At 42.5% G+C, this 9,098-nt stretch overlaps 1 protein-coding gene across 1 annotated transcript in view; it reads right to left on the reverse strand.

The window, feature by feature from the left end:
• The window catches only part of mical2b (microtubule associated monooxygenase, calponin and LIM domain containing 2b), a 74,744-nt gene extending 65,646 nt beyond the window's left edge, over positions 1-9,098 (reverse strand). The window contains exon 1 of the mRNA XM_083655136.1: positions 8,971-9,098. The gene's annotated coding sequence lies outside the window, so the exon portion shown is untranslated. The remainder of the gene's footprint in view (positions 1-8,970) is intronic.

The following is a 9,098-nucleotide window of genomic DNA, read 5'->3' on the forward strand; positions in this document are numbered from 1 at the left end:
ATAGCAGATACAGTAGAACAACAGTAACATATTTCTGCAAGTACCTGTACCTGCCAATTGTGTTGTAAGTTAACACACGGTATCTTGCTAATTTCCCATACATGTCCAGGGTTCTGCTCCTAGTTCTAGGAAGGTTCCTATAGAGGATGCGTGAAATGCAGAGGATGAATTTTCCCATGGGGATAAATAAAGGATAACGTAACTAACTTAACTTCTGTGGATTTCCATGACTTTCCATAACTAAGTTGTAGTGATTCCTGGTTTAATAATGTCATTTCTCAGCTCAGAAAAGTTCTAAAGGGGTGAACCGTCTGGTCTGCAATGAAACAAGTTATAAAATGTATTGGCTCTATGTAGGGCTGCATAGATGTTACTCTGTCAATTACAGAGACATTCGTTATAAGTGACATGAATGTCCTGCAGTAAAAACATGCAATTGAATCACAGATAAAATAGTTTTTTCTGATTGGTGAATTACACATCTATCATTCTGCAAATCTAAACCCTAACCCCTATCAACAAAGACAGCAACATGAATCACAAAGGCAATGGTGGCCCAACGGTTAGAGAAATGAGCTTCTGACCGGAAGGTCGTCGGTTCAATCCCCCGGGACCGGCAGGATAAATCTGGGTGGGGAACGTGAAAAGGCAGCGCTTGCCCCTCCCTCATTAGCACCACTGAGGTGCCCTTGAACAAGGCCCTTAACCCCAACTGCTCCAGTAGAGCTGCTCAGTGGCCAGCAGATCAGACTGTGGTTGTACTGGGCAGCCTCCAGGTACAGTATGAATGTGTGTGTGAATGTGAACAGGGCGCTCCTGAAAAAGACAGCATTGGTCTCAGTGACACTCCCCTGAATAAATAAAGGTAAAAAATAAACACAATAAAAATAACTAAGCCATAGGGACAGCTGAGTTTTATGACAAAGATTTTTACTCAGACCTGTTGGCCTTCAAGTGGTCAAGAATATCCTGGATTCATCTTGTGGCAATGGCAGGGAGAAAAGGACAGACTGTGACAATGAGCAAACCTTAAACCTATACGATTTTTGATTTGAGCTGTGAAGCACCCTGACAATTGGACTATGGTGCTCGTCTCTCTGCCTCTTTCAGTCCAAACAAAGACAGGGCAGAAGGACAAATGAGAAGGATGGAGGAAGTGGGAACCAAGATTTGCATCTCTTGTCTTTTCTAGTTTATCAGATGGAAATGTCAGGCGTGCAGCAGTCAGTCCTACAAACAGGCAAAATTCAAATGCATGGAAATCAATCAGGATTGGCCAGCAGTAGCCTGAGAATATGGCTAATGGTATTGAGGACAAAGGCACTGATAGATATCCTTGATGAACTCTCAAATCCAATTCTCTATTGAATTATTTGTGGAAATATTGCAAGGTATGCTGTTTGAGGATGACGTCACATAAACCCAACCGCAGAAAAACACAAAGAGAATGTTCAAAGAAGGAGAAGAAATTACTTAGCACAACATTGCAGGTCCTGAGGCTTTATGGGCCAGGCAAGTGATATTCAGGACATGTGAACAGGATATTTACCATATGGCCAGCGGCAGTGACAAAAACTCACAAAGAGAGAGCAGTGAACCAGAAACACAAGTTTAGTACACTCCCATAACTGTCACAAATACACAGGACACAGGCAGGGAAGACACACAGTGCTGCTGTAAGCTCAGTGCTGACGTAAGCGGAGACAAAGGTATAGTTATCAGGGATGCAAACTCATGGACAGTGAAAAAGGTGAAGATATCAGGGCAGAAACAAAATCATTCACTTAACACGTTCACTGCCATTGACGAGATATCTCGGCTTACAAAATCCAACGGTTGACTGCCAATGACGAGATATCTCGGCTTAAAAAAAAAAAAAAAAAAAATTGACGGTGGGACGTGGATCAACGCCCCCCACGTCTCCTATAAAATTATTGGAGCCACCGAACGTGTACAACCCATTCCACCGACCCACTAAGTGGCGACAGTGCTCTCCAAACTAGAAAAAGCAGAGCCAAAACTGCAGGGGAACGCGCAATGAAACCATTCTCATACTGTAGAATGGATTGGCGAAAACGCTTTCGCTTTCGCGCTGATTGCTGGCGGTGAGGGATTGCAAATTTGCATAATAGATTACGGGTGGAACACACTTTGAAACACGCAGCATAAATAAGACCAGAATCGCAAAAGCTTCATCAAAGCTCTCAACCGAAACCGCAAGAAACGAGCGAGCCCATCCAGACTTGCCCAGCGGCCGCCAGCAGACAGGAGCAGCAGCAAAGCAGTGAGCCTGGTGACGCGAGGTTACAGCAGCAGCAGAAACGAGCTTGTGACACGCCCGCTGCAGCCAAGAAGAACACACACGGAGGGAGGAGTTTGAAGGAGAGGGGTGTTTCCTGCTGTTATGGAGGAAATTACTGTTCAAAACTATTGTTTAGATGTCTGACGTCTTACTGATGCCAAAAATGAATGGTTAAAGTGACTGTTCTATCGAATTTCACAAAAAGCTATTTATCTCAGCTTAAATTTTCAGACGCTGAAACCATGCTGTATTCAAGTGCTAATGCCTACATAACTACTAACTCTACTAACTAACTCTTTTAGACAGAGAAAGCACACATTCTATTAGTTCTTTTTAGATATTTTGTGTTCACAAAATCTTAGCAGAAAAGAATCCTCAGGTCTTGAAAGATGAGCCAGAATCCTCAAAAAACCCCTCTGGCAGAAGCTACCTACAGTAAAAAAAAAACGGCTGGCAGTGAATGTGTTAAGTGCCCTATTTTGGGATCAAAAGTGATTGTCACCTAAAGGTGACTAGTTTGCATCCCTGGTTATCCACCACTTCCCTTTTCACTGCTATCATTGCATAGAAGTTTCTCAACCCATAGAAGTGATTTGGCACTGTTGACCCACACGAAATGTAATTAAACTAGCAGCCTATAGGCTAATACCTATCATGATTCATTCATTCAGTTCATATGCTCTAGTCTTGACACATTCTCAAGCACTAACACTAACCAAATATTATTTATTTCCTCCAGTCCCTCTGAAATTCATCTCTCCCTAGGAACTCAGAGCAAAATTAAAACATACAATACTGCAGGATGGGAAACAATGCCCACTGCCCTTGCTTCCCTGATGCATAGGAACATAGTTAAAGGTTTCTTACATACCATGACGTGAAGAAAGATGTCTCCCTGAGCTGTAAATGCTGCAAATGTCAGTTCTCCCACTTACTTAGATTGATAGGAAACAAGATAAGGAAGCTTGTAGCCAAGCAAATAGCCAATCAGATCCCTGATTTGAGGTTAAAGACATTGGAGATTCCTTACATGGTTTCCCGCTATCGTACTTTGCCTGTGTGCCCTTATTCGTTAATAGAGACAGCCAGGTAAATAACAGATCCCCATCTGAAGTACAAAGGTTGTCTAAGCACAAGAAGAAGGGAGTGTCCACACATCACGCAACCAATAAAAGCAATGCGACTGTAAAAGGAAAGGTCCCACTAACAGCATAGATGGGCAATTGGGCATTGTTGACGTGTAGCGTAGCATCACTACCAAGGCTGGATCTACCATTATGGGCAACCTGGGCCAGGGGCTTGACTTGAGGAGGAGTCTCAAGTCAAGTCTCAAGTCACTGTGTGTGCGACTTAAGTACGACCAAAGTCCAAGTCTCAAGTCCAAGTCCACATCTCTGTCTGAATGCATGACATGTTACATTTTTAAGTCGGGATGAGGCCACAGTGATCGACACACCCCAATGTTCACAAACCAGTTGGCTAGCTAGTTGTACCACCTTATATTGAAAACAAGTTCCTGCCTGATCTCTGGGTGTTGTCAAAAGGCATTCTGGGAAACATAGGAAACCACTAACTGGGAGGTTGAGGGAAAGTGGATTCAACAATAGACCAAATCAGCGGGATGTTTACATTTACTTCCGGGTACCCCTGAGGTCCACACATTATAATGGCGGTGGACGGCACAAACTGACGTGTTGAAGACAAAAACAGACAAAGAAGACAAAAATGGTTTGTTCGTGTTGTGTTGTTGTTTAATATCATTCATAACAACACTTTCACTAACATTAGTGGAGACCAGACTAGCTAATTTACCTGTTGGACCAGACCAGAGTAGACTTGAAGCTAAATTAAATTAACGTGGCGTCAGTAGCTCTTTCTCGCCGAGAAGAGCCTGGTGACGCGAGGTTAGTAGCTCTGTCTGTAACGTTAACAAGTCTGCAAAAAAACAGCGAGTTTGACAGACAAACAAACGTTATTAGCATGCTAACACTACACAAAACAAACACAGAAGAAAGGCTAGATACGTCGGACAAGCATGTTTACCAACCGTTTAACCATTTAAATTGAAAGTAGTCGGCCGAAAACAGCGAGAGGGTTTGACAGCATTTATTTGACAACACGCACATTTAAACCTGCCGCCTTCCCCAAGTGGTACCCGGAAGTAAATTTGTTTACATGGTGACGTCACGGTGATTTGGTCTATAGATTCAGCATCACAAAATAACCAAATGCATTGGACATCACAAATCGATGATCTCCACAGTTCAAGGGGGATTTTCCCTTTGACACTGTTCAGTGTTCAATAGCCATTTAGCAGGTACATGTTCAACAGCCGTCGTAAAACATTATTAGAAAAATTATACAAATTTTACAAGTCTAATACACAAAGCAAGGGGCATTTAAAGGGAGGCTTTAGTGATTTCAACCCGCTTTGTAACATTAAAATATCAGTAATTATGCAGATGGGCAGCCTTTACCTTGTCTTCATGTTTTCCTGCACCGAGAACTCTGCAGTTTATTCCAGCACTTCTGCGCGCAGAATGATGCAAAACGCATCATTATACAACAGGTAGTTCCGGCCGAGCAATTTGATTGGACAAGAGGGATCCTACGAGTGCCTATATTTCACGATAATGCACTGGCGCTTCACTGTGTGTAGATCACTCCACTTCACAGCTGCCCTAATCAACAAAACACTTCACAGCTGTAGAGTAGACAGTAGTAAAGTAGACAGCCTGCAGTTAATTAGGCTGATTAGGCTACATTTTCAGCAAAGCAGAAAGCTGAGGGGACTATTTTTGTTGGCGGAGGAATAAATACAGAAATCATCTATTTTCTCAGCTTTTTGTCATTTTTTTAATCAGCTTTGTTTAATAGAACTGTTGTATAAAAGCAATATCACACTTGAGGTCGTGCATTGTTGTCTAATATTGGCACTGCTGTGATTATCTACGGCACTCGGCCTGCGGCCTCGTGCCTGCGACCGAATCACAGCAGTGCCAATATTAGCCAACAATGCACTCCCTCTCGTGTGATATTGCTTAATTCTATACAGGAAGTGAACAGATGTTGCTCGAGGGCGGCTTCGAGGACAGCTGTTATCGTTTCTTTTTATTTTTTCTGTATGCGCAGATCCACAGAGAATGGCATGGAGAGCCTTAACAAGCATTAGAACACGGCTCTCTCGAATACTCGATTCTGATTGGTCAATCAACAATATTCACCGGTCATTATTTCTCGACAACCGACCGCTGCTCTGCCACACCTGGATTAATCAGTTGATAAGAGCTTTTTGTCAGCAAACACTACTAATTAGGCCAACCAGTTGCAGCTGTGGTGTCTTGTGTGCCAATTACGAATGAAACCACTTTGCCGTTGAAAACGCTATTAAAAAATCTATTTGAATAATTATTTTTGTCAGATTATTGAATGATTTAGTTGTAGGCCGTGTTCTAAGCGGGATAATGTATATTGAGGCGGTGATTACTGGGAAATAATGACCTTCAGGTGAATCATTAAGCCCTCCGCTGCGCGTCGGGCTCAATCATCACCTGTCGGTCATTATTTCCCCCGTAATCACCGCCTCAATATACATTATCCCTTACTTAATGACCCATACCAGCTGGCAGGGCGGGGTTTCTGCAGGCAGTCAAATGTGGATTACTCGATGCAGAAAACATATACACAAGGTAAGCACTGTCCATCCACTGCTTTATATTACCGAAGCAGGTTTAAAATCAGCAACGCCTTCCTTTAACAGAGAAATGAGAGAAACACGTGACAGACGTACAATGAGTTGAGATGAGGGTTCAGTTCAGCCCCGACAACACATAGCAAACCGTTTACTGTATTTATTTTAAACATAAACGGCGGTGCTTTGAACACCCCGTTGTGTGACACAAGCGCTGCACAGCTATCTGTTGGATCCACGGTGCACACTGCCTCTTTATAGGGCGGGGTTTACACGTCGCTGCTGATTGGGTAACTCCTCTGACACACCCACCATGGTCTGTTCAGCCATGGTGGCTGTCACTGCTCATGATAACTACCCAGTTCTTCTGCTATTGATTCCAAACAAACCATAAATGTAAAACGTTATCATGGGGCGTCATGCAAGCCAAAATTCTGAGGGGGTGACATTCGGCAACTGCCCCCTCAGTTTCAATGGGCATGACGCTTCTGGCATCACTTCCTGTGTACCAGAGGATTTCTCCCAGGAAAGAGCTACCAGGCACCAGGTGTTTATAACAGCAAATACTATTGCATTGTATTAATCAAGATAGAGAGTAGCAAATTGACATTTATTTATATAAAAACATATGTTGGCCTCTTATTTCTTTAGTCTGTAATCTACTATCCAGTGTTTCACTCAGTTTACCTGATGTCTCAGAGATTTGGGAAGCTGCTAACTAGAACATAACCAATAACTTCATATAAAATAATCAGACTTTATCTGAGACTTGTATGTAATATCTATCTGTCTGTCTGTCTGTCTGTCTGTCTGTCTGTCTGTCTGTCTGTCTATCTATCTGTCTGTCTATCTATCTATCTATCTATCTATCTATCTATCTGGGAATCCATTTTAATTAGCCCACATCCCAAATTTGGGGTCCCAACCCAACCCAACTACATCATGGCTTAACTTGGCCTTTCAGCTGACTGACAGTAGCCCATCTGGTTGGCCAGTGACAGTGACACTCGGCTCCCTGGTGTATTTTTGTCTCCTGGGTGATATGCAGGCCAGGGCAGCCCCTTATAAGTCAACCACTTATTCCAGGAAGTGACAGCTTGTGTCATGCTGTTTTTTCCCCTCTTTGCCCCCAGGGGCAACATGGGACAGATTATTATGAAATGCCAATATGAAGCAGTCTGGGATCAACATATTGAGGGTTGGCAGCAAATATCAAGGTCTTAAGAGCTAAAAGAGCTAAATAGTATTTCCATATTCTATTGTTATGATCTTCAGTCCAGTCTTGATTTAGTCTCTCTCAACAGACACAAGAAAATTAAGACTCTAAAACAATGAATGGGGGACCGAGTTCCACACACTTTCTTGATGCTATTTAAAAACTCTGGCACTGCCATGAAATAAAGCTTTCTTGGATGTAACTGCCCAAACAAACATTGAATGAATCCACACAAGCAGTCTCCAATGGATTGCCAATTGTCAATACATACAGTAAACCCATGGAAAAGGATTCAGCATTATTACTGTACTTTGCCTCCCTGTCTGGATGAAATCAATTACATGCAAAAGAGATGAAAAACTAAGCTGCCACCTAACAAAACACACACTTTAACCCAGCAGAATCAGACATACGGACTATTTCAAAATTGCACATTCTTTAGATATGGATCAGTCAGCACTAATCGTCCTATATAGGGACAGCAACAACCAGTAGCCCAAGCCTTTTCTGTGATTACTACATCATTTAACAAGCATTGGTCCAAGCCCAAGCCCACGACCTTTGACCCCTGAACACCTTATGCCCGCCACCAAGCCTCTGATCAACACTCACTCAGACTTTAGCTACTTTAAGCTGCTTGCAATTGCTTAGAAACATAATGTCATCCGTGTATATGAACAGAGCTGTAGATTTCCCAATCCTTTCTCCTTTCCATCAGTTAGTCGTGTTCTGCCTCTGCACATCAGCAGGCAGGGATACAGACAAGAAAGAGGAAGCGCATCTAAGCTCCGTGTGTGAATGCAAGGCCAGCTCTAATTATCCCATGGACACTTGCCCCCATTATGTGTCACTATAAATGACTTTTACTTTGCACTTTATAATTTATAGTTTGAGATTGTTGTCCGTTTACTTCATCTTCTGCTATTGATGTGATCTCTCCGGTGCATACTGCACTAAGTCAACTTCTTCTTTTGTATTATTATGATTACTCACTATGGCTATTAAAATGACTATTGGGTCTTGAATTAAGATGAACAGACTCAGCTGAAAACTGAGTGAAAGGGTGTCTAGGATGAGAGGAGTGCTTCTTGGCTGACTGGATTTCAGCTCTCTGGGGACATGGAGCCACCTGCCAGATGATCACAACACAAACCACTAAGACTGATTAAACTCATACAAGAAAATAGGCTACTTGCGTGACAACTTTGGGTTGTTTGATGGTCATGATATTTCAAAATTAATGATGTAAGCGTTTCCCTATGTAGCCTACTGTTGTGTCATTTACCAGCTTCATCTCCTTACATTTGTTTATTTAGTCCTCCAGAATCACCAATGCACACTTGACTTGCCAGCTTATTCAATGGTGGAAGTTTACAGAAGCAACTGGTGGATGGTAAACCCAGGTATGGATAATGAATGCTTTCCTGTTTTTGTTTTTTGTTTCCATATTTGTTAATTGTATTCACACTTCATGCCTGTCTGTCACTGTCTTTGGGCATCATATTTGTCTGGAATCTAGCATTAGTTTATTTTGAGTCTGTCCATGTCACTGTTGCAACCTACACACTCTCATATAAAGTTACAAACACGCTTAAATAATTAAGCAGCAACCACGTTTCAGTTCCCCCAGGTGTGTGTCAGGTATATGCACCATTTCAAAATTATTTGGCATTCCCGGTAAGCCCTCGTGCGCTCATAAGAAAGTGCGTCTGACGCTGTCAGCCACTTTTAACATTTTTACTAAAACAAAATAAAACCTACCAAATGATAGCAGTCCCGTCGGAGTCCGCCTTGTTTTATCCAGTGTATTGTTGGCTCTGGGGCTAGCGAGGTATCCACAGAAGGTTAAAAACGCTCTGCTCTCTATCGACCTGTTCCTCATGAGCTGC

This window comes from Poromitra crassiceps (assembly GCF_964638095.1).
Source record: "Poromitra crassiceps genome assembly, chromosome: 18".
Taxonomy (NCBI): Eukaryota; Metazoa; Chordata; class Actinopteri; order Beryciformes; family Melamphaidae; genus Poromitra; species Poromitra crassiceps.